Genomic DNA, 17,992 nt, shown 5'->3' on the forward strand with positions numbered 1-17,992 from the left:
TTACTTGAAATTTATTCTATATATTTTTAGAATTCCTTTCAGCTTAGTTAGTAAAAAATTTTGAACCTAAATCTATGCATAATCTAATATCCATTTCAGTCTGGTGGTTCAATTTAGTATTATATGTACAAAGCATGTTTTAACAAGAAGGCTAAACTGTAAAAATAGGTTGATATATTTCAGTTTGAATTTGAATGGTGAAGTGATTCATTCTCAAATGTCCCTATATTTTTTTTTAACACAGTAAAATAATTTCACTGTAGTTTATAAAATTTAATAAAGCCACATTGAAAATAAAAATTATTGAAGAAATGATATTTGAATTAGTCCATCATAAATAATAGACATAATAGATTTCTGTTCATATTCTTTTTCACTAGGATTTAAAACCTGTAGAGAAATGCATATATGCATATACATTTATATATATAGTATATATATTAGTTATTTTTACTTTCTTATTATAATTTCCAAAAATAATCATATTAAATCTATTTATTTTAAATTAAGAAGTTTGATAGTAATTTTTCCAATAAATTTTCTGTTTGTAAATTACTTTAGGATAGAATTTCTCTGATATGGGCTTTAGAAATTGAATATTAGACTTGGTAGCTGCAACAAACTTACACCCAACTGTACACAGCTCTACAACAACAATGAAAATTAAAATTATTTTTACCCTTGTTTAATCATTAAAGAATTCTTGTACAGTATAAAAAATATGGTGATAAGTTTCAGTGTTGGTCCCAAAGCAAAAACTTAATAATACTTGTTCATTAATTGTGTTTACTGAAGGTTTTGTTTTTGTTTTTGTTTTAGATACACTTCATTACATTAAGGATATTCCTTTGTTAGACTAAATAGTGCATTGCCAAAATATCCTTTGTGTTGCTGTGAGTACTGGGGCCAATGACTAAGGTATTGTGATCATCTGCAGAGCATTGCCTTTGGCTAAAGGAAGCTTCCTGGCCTAGAGAAATATGAGATGTTATGCTTTCTTTGGTGATGGATGGCTGAATAATACAAAGATTGAAGCCCAGCCCTCTTGTTTCAAGGTAGAAAAACTAGTTTTGCTATTTGTATTCCAGAAGTTACCTGTTAATGACACTAAAATTAACTTTTGCCAAATATCTCATTTTTGCTCAGTCCTTTCCCTAGTCTTTGTTTCTGTCTCCCTTACAGTATATTCTGGATGAATGGATTTTCTAAAAAGTATTTGCATATGAGTCTATCTCAGGGATTCTAGGTCCTTCTCAGGAAACTGACCTAAACCAACTTCTCTTTTGACTTACTGTGATTTTGCATTATGAATAGATAGTGGGTATATGTATTTCCTGTCTTTATCCATGATGATAATTATATTGTTTTACTTTTTTTTTTTTTAAGAGGTTAGCAAACACTTTAATTTTTATGTAGGTTTATTTATATCAAAGTGACTATTGGAAAGAATCAGATAAGGTATACTGGTATGGAGTATTTTATTCATTTTAAATAACTGAAATAATGTGAGATTGTATTGATTGATTTTAAGATGACAAAGAACCTTTTATTTCAGGTATTAAACACTGGTCACTGTTTTAGTCCATTTGGGATGCTATAGCAAAACAACCATAGGTTAGGTAGCTTAAAAACAACAGAAATATATTTTGCACAATTCTGGAGACTAGTAATTCCAAGATCAGGGTACACATAGTTTGTATATTTTATAAATGATGATCTTAGTCATTTAAGTAATATATTTAGTCTTATTTAATATAATTTTTATATTTTTAATTTATTTCTATTATTTTTCTTTTCTATTTAACATTTTAATGTTAAATCTATCATTATCTGTTTTCTGTTTCCTCACCTATTTTATTGAGCTCTCATTTCTTGCCTTCTTTTGGATGAATTAATTTTATTATTCCATTTTTATCCTCATTACCTTGCTAGTTACACATTTTCTTAATCTTCCTTTAATATTACACTGAAGATTAAAATATTTGCCCCACTTATTCAAATCCATATAAATTAGGATTTTTTAAATCACTTTCAGAATATGCCAGGATTTTAAAACATTTTAAACATATTTTCCCTTTTCTGCCTTTTGTTCTACTGCCATATTGTCTTTTAGTCCTCTTCTGTACATTTTAGGGTTGGTAAGGAGACTGCCTTCAGCTCGGGTCATGATCTCAGTTTCCAGGGATCAAGCCCCATGTCAGTCTCCCTGCTCAGGGGGAAATCTGTTTTTCCCTCTCTGTGATCTCTCTTACTCTCCCTCTCTCTCAAATAAATAAGTAAAATATTTTAAAAAAATCATGTGTACATTTTAAACTCCATGACACATTACTATTTTGATTTTGTATAACCGTAATTTGTTCGACATGTTCACCTTAGCTCTTACTTTTTGGTACTATTGTATCTCTTATCTGCTGTGGGGATAATTGTGTTTTGCCCTGAACTCCCTTAATCCTGGTTTCATTGTGATGAATGCTGGTTTTTTTTTTCCCTCTGATATCTAAATTTTTTACTTGTTAAAGTATATTATTATGTATTGAATTCTACCTTAACTTTTATGTTGCTATGTATTTTACCTTATGGTGTTCCTTCTTTATTATTTTTGTTACTATTGATCCTTAAGTCAGTATCTTTTTTTTCCTCTACTTTATCTTCACATTTTAGAAGTTTTACTCTTATATTACAGGGTGAGGTTTTCTTTAAATTTGTGCTGCTTGGAATACATATATTCTCTTGAAATTTTCTTTTGTTTCCTTGCAGCAACATTGGAAATTTGTCAGGTGTTATCTTTGTAAATACTTGTCCCAACCAGTTTCTCTTCACTTTGTAGGACTCTAAGTATACCTGTTGTAAGGCTTGTGATCATCTCTGATACAACTTTTATACTATTTTAAAAAATATGTTGTAACTTTTTTTTTCCTCTATATATTTCAATGTAGGTATTCTTTTTTGATCTACTAGAAAGATCAATTCTACTAGAATTCACAATTCTCTTTTCAGAAGTGTCTAAGGTATCATGGCTTTCCCATAGTGTATTTTTAGTTTCTAGATTTTTTCATTTGTTTTTTTTTTGCAAATTTAAGCATCCCGCTGAGAGTATCACTCTTTTCACTTAATTTTTGTATGTGTTAGTCATTATATTTAAATGTTAATAGCTCCTGTATTTCTATTTCATAAGTTGGCCTATGTCTATTTTATCTTTCTATGTATGCTGGGAGTTTCAGTGCACTCTTCTGAAAGCCAAATTTTCTTTACTTGAATGTAAGATATTTTGTCTAAAAAATTTTAGAACTAAAATTGAACCTCCTTTTAAAGTAACCTGCTGCCTGAAAAGTTTTACTTTATTTCTGGCATGCCTTTGAATGATGTATTATTATCTTATCCAATCAAAGATTGATCTGTTTTGCAGCTGGACTTTTGGAGAATTTGATATTTATTATTTACTCTTAAACCTCAGTGTAGCCTTTTTGGGGTTCTAACTGAAATTCCTAAGTGTTTATTAGGCCTTCCTCCCAGGTCAGCGATGAACTGTTTTTTTGTTTGTTTGTTTGTTTGTTTTTTCTTCTATCCCTAAGTATTTTTTTTTAATTTTTTTATTTCTTTTCAGCATAACAGTATTCATTGTTTTTGCACCACACCCAGTGCTCCATGCAATCCGTGCCCTCTCTAATACCACCCTGGTTCCCCAACCTCCCACTCTCCGCCCCTTCAAAACCCTTAGATTGTTTTTCAGAGTCCATAGTCTCTCATGGTTCACCTCCCCTAAGTATTTTTAAATGAAAAAAATTTTTTTTAATATTTTATTTATTTATTTGACAGACGGAGATCACAAGTAGGCAGAGAGGCAGACAGAAAGAGAGGAGGAAGCGGGCTCCCTGCTGAGTAGAGAGCCCTATGCGGCCCTCAATCCCAGAACCCTGGGATCATGACCTGAGCCAAAGGCAGAGGCTTTAACCTACTGAGCCACCCAGGCGCCCTAAATGAAGGCTTTCTGAAAGACAAATGTCTGCTCAGTTCTCAGCCTCTGTAATCTCTTTCTCCTGCTCAGAATCTCAGACTTAACACACACAAATATATTTTCATTCCAGCTTTTCCTGGTGGTTTTATCAATAATGTTCATCAGTGGGGATGCCTGGGTGGCTCTTGGTTAAGTGTCTGCCTTCAGCTCAGGTCAATCCCAGGGTCCTGAGAGAGAGTCCCCCTTTGGGATCCTTGCTCAAAGGGGATCCTGCTTCTCCCTCTGCTTACTACCCCTGCTTGTGTACTATCTCTCTCTGACAAATGAATAAATAAAATCTTAAAAAATAATAATGCTGATCAGAAACATGGAAGCCCATTGAGGTCTGAAGCTGAAGTTTCTAGACTGGAAATGTTTGAAATTTGTAAATATTTTTAAATAAAAATAACTGAGAATTAACCAACAGGCACCTGGGTGGGTCAGTGAGTTAAGTGTCTGCCTTCAGCTCAGGTTATTATCCCAGGGTCCTGGGGTTGAGCCCTGCATTGGGATCCTTGCTCAATGGAGAACCTGCTTATCTCTCTCTCTGCTGTTCCCTTGCTTGTGCTCTTTTGTGCTCTTGCTCTCTCTCTCTCTCTCTGTCAAATAAATAAATTCTTTTTTTTTTTTAAAGATTTTATTTATTTATTTATTTGACAGAGAGACATCACAAGTAGGCAGAGAGGCAGGCAGAGAGAGAGAGAGGAGGAAGCAGGCTCCCCGCTGAGCAGAGAGCCTGATGTGGGACTCGATCCCAGGAACTTGAGATCATGACCTGAGTCGAAGGCAGTGGCTTAACCCACTGAGCCACCCAGGTGCCCCAAATAAATAAATTCTTAAAAAAAAAATTAGCCACCAAATTTAAAGCTATGAGTTTTAAAAGTTATTTTTAAAGTTTTCATAAGTGCAGGCAAATGATTTTAATAAGCCATTTTAAAATAATACAAAATGTTTGTCTAGGGGAAATTCCAATATACCTCAGACTTAATACACCCCCTAAATTCAGCCCTATCCCAAATTACAAGGATCATTACTCTAAAAGAAAATTCTTCTGACAAAGAATTTACACAGCTGATAAAGTTAAGAAAAGCATGTTATAGGCACACAATATTGAAGTTTGGTTTTATGTTCAATAAACATTAAAAAAGCATCCCTAAACTTAGGGAATACAAAGCAGCATAAATGGTATTTTATAGAATTACACTAATAATAAAAGGTCCTCATTAGTTAATTTTCCTTGACTATCTCTATTGGAAAAAAATCTCCACATCTGCTCTACCTTTAACTGAGATGGTTTTGCATATGTTATACATCTTTCCCTCCACAGTATTGGGTTTACCATCCAAAGTATTGAGCATTTTTATTTTATTATTTCCTTTTTCTTTAAGATTTTATTTATTTTTTGACAGACAGAGAGACAGCGAGAGAGGGAACACAAGCAGGGGGAGTCGGAGAGAGGGAGAAGCAGCTTTCCGGCTGAGCAGGGAGCCCAATGTGGGGCTTGATCCCAGGACCCTGGGATCACGACCTGAGCTGAAGACAGACGCTTAATGACTGAGCCACCCAGGCACCCCTATTTTGTTATTTCTATAAGATCCAAAACGTTAGTAAGATTGATGCTTGAAATGGAAGAAATTCATTTAAACTTTGACATATTCAGCTTAATACAGGAGAATTGAAAATGAGGACTGGCAAATAGGTGTTTTTCATAAATGCTTTGACAATTACAACTTCATCTATTAAAAGTCATATAATAACATTCTGATGTAGGACTCTCAGACATTATCACACATACACACACACACACACACACACACACACACAGAGACATGCACACACATACATATACACTCTCTCTCAGGCAGAACAGGATATTTGGATGTGAAGTCCAAGGTCTATTTTTCGTTGACATCACCTACTTTCTTGCTTCTTTCTTTCTTTTTTTTTTTTTTTTTTTGTTTATAGGTAAGTTTATTTATTTATTTTCAACGCATATTTAATTACAAATTTTCTTATTATATTCAGTTAGTGAACATATAATACATCATTAGTTTTATTTATTTATTTATTTCAGCATAACAGTATTCATTATTTTTGCACCACACCCAGTGCTCTATGCAATCCGTGCCCTCTCTAATACCCACCACCTGGTTTCCCAAACATCCCACCCCCCGCCCTTTCAAAACCCTCAGATTGTTTTTCAGAGTCCATAGTCTCTCTTGCTTATTTCTCTATAAAAAATCATATCCCTTTTCTTCTATAAAATTTTACTTCCATTTTTTCCTGATAATTGCAATGAGAAGTGATATAGAAAGCACATGTAAAAAATAATTTTCTCTGCATTTTATTTTTATTTAATTATATTTAGAAATAAGAGAATATTAACATTATTGTTTTAATTTAAAAAATGGTTCCCTTTGTCCTCCAGTAGTTCTATTGGAAGGTCTTTTTGGTTATATACCAACATCTGAAAAAAGGCATTCATTACTCTGGGTAAGTTATGTTATAAGAACTTTTGTTTTTAGTATCTTAAAAGCTTGTCTTCCAGACAGGAGACTGATGGTTTCCAGTAGGGGGAGGTGCTGTGGGACTAGGGAACAACAAGTATGAAATGACAACTTGGACTGGAAGAATGGACTCTCATTTGTGGGCCTGGATTAAAGTTATTTTTCAAAATCAGCATTGTGGTACATGGTTCTGATTTAGAAAAGTCACTGAACATAAGAATATGAAATCGAACAAGTATGTCTTTAACATTCAGTACACATGGAACGGTGACTGTGTAACAGGACACTCTTTTCATTCCTCTCTCTATCCGTTCCCAAAGCTCTCTTCTCACTGGTCTGGTTAACTAGAGGAACTTAGAGCACTGAAAATAAAAACATTGACAGTGGCTTATTTCTTACAAGTCTTCTTATAATCTAGAGAAAAGAACATGAAATCATTAGTTATTTCATAGAAGGATTCCCTTACTTGACTTCTGTGAGTATCCAAAGGGTGACTACTGGAGCAAACCCACACACACAGTCACACTAGAAAAGACACTTGTGAACCAAGATCAATCTGAGGAACAACACAGCCCACCTTCTTAATGAGGATGAAAAGTTCTATTCTATTTATGACACAATGTGCAGAACTTACCATGACCCACAGCAGATATAATCTTTGATATTTCTGTTAAGGAGATATTTCTTGGATTCTTGTCTCACTTTCATTTTGAGCCTCAGGGAATAAGCCATACCTATGAAGCATAATGCAAAAAAACATAAGAAACTTCTCTCCGTGGATGATCAGTCTCATCTAAACCAAGATTCACCAGAATCTTTATTACTTTTTATTTCTTCATTTTTAAGTTAACCTGGAAGCATGATGAACATCTTGCAAAAATACCTTATAATCACTATGAAATAGGATAGAGGGAGTTAAGGATTTAAGTTCCTCCAGTCCAAGCAAAGTCCCTAGAGTAAGAGGAGAGAGGATTTGATCTTCACTTACGTTTTATATTCAATAGTGGGAAGAGAGCATATATATTTTTTACAAAATATCCAGTAGATCCAAGCATGAATCCTGGGCCATGGTAGGTGTTTATTTGAAAAACAGTTATTTTTATTTTCATTTAAAATCAAAACCAAATTGGAGTGATTTAAAATATACAGGGAGGTAACACTGCAACAGCAAGCAAATCCCATGGAGATAGTGGAAATAACAGACGCTATCGAGAAGGTAGTACAGGCAGGGAGAGGAGCAAATAAAAAAAGGAAGAAACTGATGAAGACTCAAAAGAAGATTAACGTCCCTTGTGAGCACAGCCTTACAGCTGATAGCGCAAGTCTGATGTAAGGGCTGGAGAAGGGAGAGCTGCACTTATCACTACCTCCTGTGTACTCATGAGATGTCTGGAGATGAAACACCAACAGAGGCACTAATTTATCTTTCCTGGAGGTTTCACTTATCATTTAACAAAAGGACAAGCATGGTTTTTTACAAAGATTTTTTTTTTTTTTTATTATGTTACCTACAGATAGCAAAATAAAGCCTCGTGCTTTATGGAGCCTATAAATATAGGCCTTACCATCATTTCTACCTCATGCAACAGTGGTCAGTCATGCAGGAGAAATCAGAGACGGGCAAAAGCTAACATGACCACATTTTTAAAAGTACATGGGCATTATTTCCTTAAAATATAAAAATTAACATTGGGGCACTCAATTAAAATTCTACATTATTTTAAATTTCTTAAATTACACGGAAATCTTTAATTTTATTATTGATACATTGCTATTTATATATGTAACATTTTCATTAAAATAAAGCTTCACTGGAGGAAGGTCAAAACTTTTTACTTCTGCAGACCAAGAAAACCACCAAGAGTTGGAAAAGGAAGTGGGTATGAAACCTAACCTGTCAAGACAAAGTATATTAGAATTCTTCAGAAAACAAAACCAAAAGTACACACACACACACACACACACACACATGCACTCACACACCTATGTGTATATAATCTTAATCTATGAAACTCAATATGTTAAGAACTATTATTGTCTCTATCATATAATAGCAAAATGACAAAACATATTGTACTTCCTATTCACCAGAAACTGTTTTAAAGGCTATAAGTATTTTTTTAATGCTTGCCCCAGAGTGGCAAGACACATTTACAATTAATCTAAGTCCACTTCTAAATAACACAATAGTGATTCATGATAGTGCAGGCATCTTATCACAGAGGATTTCTGTTTCCTCTCCCCCATCCCTTATGTTGCCTACTTTTTCCTTTGGAACACTTATCATATTAATCAGAACTATTTTAAATTCCCTGTCTGTAATTCCAAAATCTGTGTTATGTTTTGGACTCTTTGTTTGTTTGTTTGTTGTTTTTCTTCTTTGCTCTTAGAATGCCTTGTAAGTTTTAATTGAAAGCCCACATTACATATCAGGTAATAGGGACTGAGGTGAAAGACCTAAATTTAGGTGGCTTTAAGTAAATCTTGCTGGTTCCACCATGTTTAATATTTGCTTCAGTTGTAAGTGCAAGAGTTTTCAACTTCTCTCTCATTCCTGTGTTCTTTGGGTTTCCCTAAAAACTCCTTCAGACTGCTCTGTACTCTTTCAGCTGTAAGCCACAGCTCTGACACTGTGACACTGTGGTGGTGATGATGTGTGGGCCAAGTGATGCCATCTACAGCCTTCTGATGAAGTCTGTCTTCTGGTGGGCCTGTGTCATTAAGCTGTGGCCTTCCTAGGTGTTTTTAAACTTCTCATACCATTTTTGTTGAGACAGGAGAGGTAGAAGGAGCTGGAGCTGGGGAAATGTCCTATACCAAGAACACACTAGGCTTTGTTAATGTCTTGTCCCCTTTGATATGGATAGCACACTGGGTAGATTTCACATGGTTACTTTTCCCATCCCCTGCCAGAAACATGAGGTCATCTTTCTTGGCTATTCGCTCCCTCGTTCCTGGAGGTAAAATCCATGAATATGCGGGGGCCCCCATTAAGACTATGGCCCAGAAGTTTCTCACTCATCATGCTAGTCCACATTCAGCCTCCAACTGTTGGTCAAAATTACTGTTTAAGTGTTTCCACTATTTTGTGCTACCAGTGGCTTCTGCTCCAGGTAAAGGGGAACTCAGCGAGGACTTTGGATTCACTTGATTGTCCAGAGTTTGGGGTGATATTTGATCCTATAACCTCCGTTCAATGATGGGTTCAAGAAAAGTCATTGATTTTCAGTTTGTTCAGTTTTGTTGTTGTTCTTGTAAGGATGGGAATGGCCACTTCAACTTCTTTACCTATGGGAACTGAAACTAGTACTGTAGCTTTAAATTTGAAATTATTTAAATCATATAACCTGATGTATATGTTTTCCTCTACTTCATGATAGAAGAACTGAGTCACAGAGAAATTAAGTACCTTATACATGATTTCAGAAGTAGCGTTAGAAGTACTATTTGATCCAGATAATATGGCTCCTGAAACTACTTCTTTCATCACAATACCATATTGCCTTTCAGAGCAGCATCTTGTCCAAGGTCACATAACCACTAAAAGATGGAAGCAGGCATCCTGTGTCTTTAACCACAACACGGTACTGCATGGATTCAGATCAGGTTATTGGTCCACATGTCTAGAATGCCCTAGAACATCTAGATGTTTATCATTTTATGTACTTCAACTTATACAAAATTTCCCCATTTACAAATTCTGTAGAGACACCCAAATTAACATTCTATCTTAATCACCCAACATATGTTGGTGACATCTTTCTCTGGCATCAGCTAATAATATCTAGCATGTATTGAGTACTTACTACATGCTAAGTGATATTCAGTGATTTTTGTACATTAGCTCCTTTAATCATATCGAGGTACCATGATCTTATTTTAAGACATGAAGGTCCTAGATTGTAGAAAGTTTAAATAAATTCTCAAGTTTTTATATAAGTCATCTTTTATTTAAAATACATCTTTAATGTTGCATTATTTTTACATGCTACAGTAATTAACACATGAAACTGTAAAGTCAGTGAGACTTGAGTTTTAATCACAACTCTACCATTTATTAATGTGACCTAGTTAACTTAATAAGCTGATGGACCATAAAATTTTGAGAAAAAGGGGAGCTTGCATGCTTATATTGAAATAGCTCAGGAAAATAAGATTTTAAAATATTTTCCAAATAAATATATTTTGCCAAATGAATTAAGCAAAGAAAAGCATGATGACCCTAAGCACAGTAAAGTAAATCAAGTTATACTGCTTTAAAAAAAATACACAAATTGTAGTATGGTAGAATTTTACTAATGTATACATGTCAGTTGTTACAGGGTTTCTTTTGGCATATCTTGAAGCATACAGATTCTTTCCTTGGCACTTTCCAGTCCACAGATGAATCCATCAAAGGCATTCTTCCTTTGTTATAGGGTTTTTTATTTCTAGCATTCCCTGATTCTCAGAATTAGTCTCTTCGCTTATATCACCCATCTGTTCTTGAGTATGTCCTTTTTCCATTAGAGCTCTAAACCTCTTAATTATACTTATTTCAAATTCATATATTGTCAGTATACAAACATATATAATAATTATATGCTGAGAAAAATTTTGTAGTATAGCATAACATAACCCTATGAGCTTATGTGGTGATAATTATATATCAACATTTTTAGAGTAAATTTTTAGAAAATAATGACAGTTTGGACACGTAATTTTAAAATAAAATTTAATACCAAAAGGGCTTACTAGATTATAGGATCACTTCAAAAAATAAGTTCTGAAGGTCTATAATACTGCTCACATTGTGTTAAATGTTGTCTTTTATGACTTTAATGGTCTATTATTTTATATCTCTAATTCATTCAACCTGGGGCACCTGGGTGACTCAGTTATGTGGCTGACTCTTAATTTTGCCTCAGGTCATGGATCTCAGGGTCCTGGGATAGAGCCTCCTGTTTGGCTCCCAGCTCAGCAAGATGCCTGCCTGAGGATTCTCCTTCTCCATCTGCTCTTTTCCCCTGCTAGTGTGCATGCATGACTCTTTTGCTCTCAAATAAATAAGTCTTAATTAAAATATTTATGCAACACTGGGGCATCTGGGTGTCTCAGTCAGTTAAACATCTGCCTTCCTTCGGGTCATGGTCCTGGGATCCAGCCTGGTCAGCAGGGAACCTGTTTCTCCTTCTCCCTCTGCCTGCCTGCCGCTCTCTCTCTCTGTGTCGAATAAATAAATAAAATCTTTAAAATAAAAATTTGCACAACATGAAACTCTGTTTTTCTCCCCTGTATTAGTGTTTTAAGGTCAAATGATGGAACATTTTATCAAAGCAAATAAATAGGCTTTTTCTTTATATGTAAAACCGTTCATGAATCATCTGAGAGAAGTATTTACTTTAAAGATTTTATTTGAGGGCGCCTGGGTGGCTCAGTGGGTTAAGCCACTGCCTTCGGCTCAGGTCATGATCTCAGGGTCCTGGGATCAAGTCCCACATTGGGCTCTCTGCTCGGCAGGGAGCCTGCTTCCCTCTCTCTCTCTCTGCCTGCCTCTCCATCTACTTGTGATTTCTCTCTGTCAAATAAATAAATAAAATCTTAAAAAAAAAAAAAAAAAGATTTTGAGAGAGAAGAGAGAGCACAGGAGGAAGGAGAAGAGCAGGAGGAGGGAGAGGAACAGAAGGAGAAACAGACTACCCACCAAGCAGGGAGCCCACCACAAGGTTCTATCTGAGGATCCAGGATCATGACCTGAGCGGGAGGCAGACACAACTGACTGAGCCACCCAGGTGCTCCACTGAGAGAAGAGTTAAAAAAAAAAAAAAAAAAAAAAAAAAAAAAAAAACACACCTAAAAACAAACAAACAAACAAACAAAAAAGAGTTATTGGAATTATTCATTCATTATGGTACACATGCTAATGTAGGAACAATATCCACATTTGATTCAGTTATTCAGCCTAAGAGGCAAGGTCAGAATTCTCTCCCCTCTCTAGTGGTTGCACACTGACACTACCTTATAGATTTTGAGATGAGTGTGATTTGGAACTTGATGCTGTCAATCCATCTCCTTCTGGTGATTCCTCCTAAAAAGTGCATGCAAGTTAATTACTTTGTCAGACTTATCAAGTAGCAGAATTCACAATTTCAGCTTTGTAGTTTCTATAAACATCACAAATGAGTCTACTTCCCCTTGAGTATAAAATAAATCTTAATCATTTATACAAAATTAATAACAAAGGACAATGGGACAGACCTTCTCTGTCCCAGTGATAATTATTTGGATATCTAATATAAAGTAGAATTATAGAAGTACTCCATCTATACATCGCATCCCTTCATTTCATAATTAGTGCTGTAGACATGCCAAGGCATGCCAACCCAGACACAGAGCAAAGCTAATTAGCCTGGAGGGATTGAGGCTCCTCAACTAGTTGTAAATTTTTATTCAGCTGGGTGAAAGGGCCCATGAAAGGTCAAATGCTGCTGCCATCAAACCAGCACATGGAAAGAGAACCACACAGAATGGTCAAAGAGGTCATCAATGATAATAAGTACAGAGAAGTTCAAGTTCAGGATGAAAATATTGCAGAGTGATGAGTTGCACAATTTCTGAAAAGGCAATTAAATTTGAAGTACATCTAATTAACTGCAGGGGTGAAAAGGAGCCCTAGAAAGATAGAGGAGGAGGAATAAATCATGGGCCTCTAAGAAAAACATTGTTTTCTTCATTAAAATTCTTTTACTTAAATTTTCTTCTGTAAAGTTTTAGGGATGGCAGAAACCACCTAATTAAAAATTCACACATTACCTATTAGTCATTTTTCAATCATATTATAGAATGCCCTTGGAAAAGAAGCTTTTGATAATAATGGATTCTACCAATTAAAGTAACCCAAAAATTTCTTTGATTTACAGTAAAGAAACTGTACTTGACAATGAAAGTAAAACTACTTGATTTGAAGTCTCTAAAACAACTTCAATCGTTCTGTGCTTCCTTTAATGCCTCTTTCTATACCTAAATTGGGTATATCTTTATCAGGACAGCTTGTTAGAAGTAATTTGAGATTATGACTAATCTAAGTGAAAAATACCTATTAGGAAATGTATGATTTGACTCATTTCCATTACATTCTTATTTGAAAAGGCTTCTGTTTCCTCAGGAAAGCATAGAAAGACAAATAATTGGGATTATATGTAATAACTAAAAGCTTCACTAATTTTTCAAACACTCTTCAGCTTTTAAAAGCTTATAGAATTCACCTAAAATCACAGTGATTGAAAAGGCATTTTCCTCCCAAATGATCAATTTGCCTAACTCATATTCATTCACACTATTGCGAACATTTAGATGATTTTAATCAAAATATTAATAAATTAGAAAAGTAAATGCATTTATACAGTCTTGCAAATGAGCAATACTTTGAAAAGCTGAAGTTTAAGGGAGCTGTTCCCTTTGCATAATAAAAAAATTAATTAAATTCAATATAATATTCATCAGAATCTACTTGAATTAAAAAAAAAAAAAGATTTCAGGATAATTATCTTGAAGTATGAGTAGGATTATAACAGTCAGAATGAGAAAAGGACATACCAACCTAAGGAGAGCAGGGGATTTTTAATGCGTGGGTGATATAGCATAAAGTAAGAAACTGAACAACAGAAGAGCTTCTTTTATATCTGGCTTAACCACCAATTTGATTTCTGTCATTGAGAACATGCCTTTTTTTCTCAAGGCTTAAATATTTTTGACATTATAAAAATAAAAATAAGGCATTTGTGGAGCATAACAAATAGCATGGAGGACAAGGGGCGTTAGAGAGGAGTAGGGAATTTGGGTAAATTGGAAGGGGAGGTGAACCATGAGAGACTATGGACTCTGAGAAACAATCTGAGGGGTTTGAAGTGGCGGGGGTGTGGGAGGTTGGGGTACCAGGTGGTGGGTATTATAGAGGGCACGGCTTGCATGGAGCACTGGGTGTGGTGAAAAAATAATGAATACTGTTTTTCTGAAAATAAATAAATTGGAAAAAAAATAAGGCATTAGACCTATTTTTTTGTATTCTAGATTTTTTATTATGTTTGATTATATAGGCACATTGAGGAGTTAAATTTTGTTGAAGAATGGAATTGATTTAGTGGCATCATGGAAATTAAGGCCAGAGAATTATTATAGAACCATGTTGTAAAAAGTTCATGCATGCCAGCCTGAGTGAATGCATAATCCTGTAAATTAAGTAAAACAAAAGTTATTTATTAGCACACTTTCTCAATAGAACGATAGAATTTTTATAATGAGGAACACAAAGTCATAGTAGTTCAAGGTGATGCTTTTCATACTTCTATTGATGTGCTCCTAACATCAAAGCAATATTAAGCCTTGGTCCAGAGAAGCCCTCTGAAAATAAAGTTTTGTTTGTTTTTAATGTTTGGGTTTAGCTTAAAAAAATTCATGAGACCTTCTACTATGTACAATAGTATATCCATAGTTTTTGAAATGGTAAAATACCCCAGATCTTTGAGTTAAATTAAATCTCTAGAAATATGACTCATATCCCATTTCACGCTTCTGGAGATGGGTCTATTTAAGCAATAGGGGTCTAAATTTTGTGTATGTGTGCATCTATATATCTCTAGGTGTGCATGTGTCTTTGTATGTGTATGTGAGTATATACACATATATGTATATACCAGTGTTTAATTACAAAATGAAATGAAAAATGTAAAATGAAGAGCTCATAGTCACTTTTATGTACCTTATTATCTTCTTATAGTTCTCTTTGTAGAGTTATACAAATGTGCTCTGTCTTATTTAAACAGACACAGTTTTAAAACAATCAGTTTTTTCTTTGCATTAACACAAAGCCAAATTATACAAGACACAAATTGATTTAGGGTCACATTTTTAGCAAATATGCTTTAACCAACAAATTTCTAAGTTTGGCTATAAATCCAAAGCTTAAATAAAGAAATAGCCCAAGCTGAACATTGCCAGATAAATTAACAGAAAAGGAATTTACAGCATTTAATCATGAAAGTCGAATTAACTAATCATTTATTGTCTAAGGATTTCAAGGCAGTAGAAAAAGTGAAGAAAATTACTCAAAGTTATATGTAAATGTGTATATAATATATAAATATGTGAAATATGTGTATACATATATAAATATGTATTAAGGGACATTGAAAGTAAGTTTATATAAATAATCATTGTTCCTAAAGTGGGATTTTTCATGAAAGAAATCTTACTTCTAAGAAAACTCTATGATGAAATATGTCTTCTCAAGTATAAAGAAATCTTTTTTAACATTTATTACATTTTCATCAGAATTTAAAATTTTAGATTAAAAAGTTAAATCACTTTAGGAACTTTGGCCAAAGAAAAGGAATGATGAAAGACTTATTTTTTAAAAATAATCTGTTTGGAGTGCCTGGGTGGCTCAATGGGTTAAAACCTCTGCCTTCGGCTCAGGTCATGGTCCCAGGGTCCTGGGATTGAGCCCCACATTGCGCTCTTTGCTCATCAGGGAGCCTGCTTCCTCCTCTCTCTCTGCCTGCCTCTCTGCCTACTTGTGATCTCTGTCTGTCAAATAAATAAATAAAACCTTTAAAAGAAATAATCTGTTAATAATCTGAAAACCAAACTTTTTTTTGAGAGAGAGAGAACACGAGAGAATGCGAGAGTGCACTCATGCACAGGAGCAAGGGGAATGGCACAGGGAGAGGAAAAGGGAGAAGCAGATTCCTCACTGAGCACAGAACCAGATGGGCCTCATCCCTGGATGCTGAGATGGTGACCTAAGTCGAATTCAGACACATAACTGACTGACCCATCCAGGCATCCCTTGGCACTAAACTTTTATAATGAACTTCTAATTTGAATTTTAAAGTGTTTCCAAATTGTGTTGAGCACCCCCGTGTTTATGGGCATCTAATATAAAATGGCTTTATTATAAAATCAGTAAAAGTGTTTATTAGACACTTGTGTGCTATAGACTCTTCTACGACATGTTTAATCATTAAAACTGACCAGCTCTCTAAGAGGTAATATTATACTTGTTTTCATGATGAGAAATTAGACTAACATATATAGATAAATTACCTACATTCACCTACCCCTAAAAGACAGAATTTCAGTTGTCAAGTTTGATTAAAAATTCAAGATTTTCCTCACTATACCTTATTGCCTCTCAAACTGCAGGAAATATTACTGTTGGGGGAATTATTTTCATGGTCTAAAATACCAAAGTGAAGGTCATGGACTGTGAATGATGGAAATAATCCCAGTCATTTGTCTTTGATCTCTGAACCCAGGCCGCTTCCAAAGTGCTGCATATTCTACACATGCCCTTTCACAAACCAAATTTATCCTGGAATCAGAGCTTTTAACAGGCAAACTTAAGGTTGTCTCTCTAAATTCTAAGTTGAAAGATATTATCATGCAACTGTACGACTTTCATAGATCTGGTTCCAGTTTTCCCTAGCCATAATTATGAATAAATCAGGTGAGAAAATGATGGAAGTTACGAGAAAGGACTGGGAGAGGTGATTAGTCAAATGAACCACTGTAAGTGATGCATATTCACATTGATGAATTTGTTTCTTCTCCCTTTATTTTTTTCTTAGATTTCTTCTTCTGTTGTTTCTCTGTTGTCTTGAGCATTCCTTATGAAATGAATTTTTCCTACATACAGGGATCTCTATGTTTTATAATGGGTAGTGTTATTATTTCAACAATATTAACTGGTAGAAAATCTTAAATGAAAGTATTTTTTCTGGATATCTATGCAATTTCTTCCATAGAAAAGGATTTGTGTAAAAATGTAAGACAATATATGTTCTCTAAAGCTAGCAGTGAATTAAGCTTTTTTTTTAAGTTCTAGAAAATTTTATTTTTAGTTCGTGAAAAATGTATGATATATATTGACCAGATAACACAGACTCTAAAATGGAAAGAAAATTTGTTTTCTGTATTTCAGACAAACTCTTATAAAAATATTTTCCTCATCTCTAATTAGATATCATTTTCTACCTAGGTCATCAAAAAAATGGGTACATGATAACGATTAAAAAAAAAAGAAAAAGAACATTGTAAACTAAATTCTCTGTCCAATAAAGGAGTTAAGTGAGAAAAATAGTTGTGTTTTCCATTTTCACTAATCTTTTTAATTTCTTCCTTACTTGTATCAGCTGGGTTCTCATATCTACATTGGTATTCAACTTACTACAATATCACAGGTCATACAGCCTCTGGAAAAAATCTACTGTACACTCATATACCTTATAAATCATCCAAAATAATTCTTTCAAAATGGAACTATGATCTTATTTAAGTCCCACTAGACCATTAACTTCATTAGATCAAAACCATGTCTGTCTTACGAAACAATATATACCCAAATTATGAAGCAGCCTTTTCTTCTTCAAAACTTTCCAATGATTTTCTACCCTATCAAAAAAAACCTTTTTAATATAAATTATAAACCCTTCATCTGCATACATGTCTTTAG

At 34.2% G+C, this 17,992-nt stretch overlaps 1 long non-coding RNA gene across 1 annotated transcript in view; it reads left to right on the plus strand.

Annotated features, from left to right (window-relative positions):
* The first annotated feature begins 6,470 nt into the window (after positions 1–6,470).
* LOC122890111 overlaps positions 6,471–17,992 on the plus strand; it is a 28,483-nt gene continuing 16,961 nt past the window's right edge. Inside the window, exon 1 of the long non-coding RNA XR_006381059.1 lies at positions 6,471–6,487. This is a non-coding gene — a long non-coding RNA (uncharacterized LOC122890111). The remainder of the gene's footprint in view (positions 6,488–17,992) is intronic.

This window comes from Neovison vison, chromosome 11 (assembly GCF_020171115.1).
Source record: "Neovison vison isolate M4711 chromosome 11, ASM_NN_V1, whole genome shotgun sequence".
In the NCBI taxonomy this organism is placed as follows: domain Eukaryota; kingdom Metazoa; phylum Chordata; class Mammalia; order Carnivora; family Mustelidae; genus Neogale; species Neogale vison.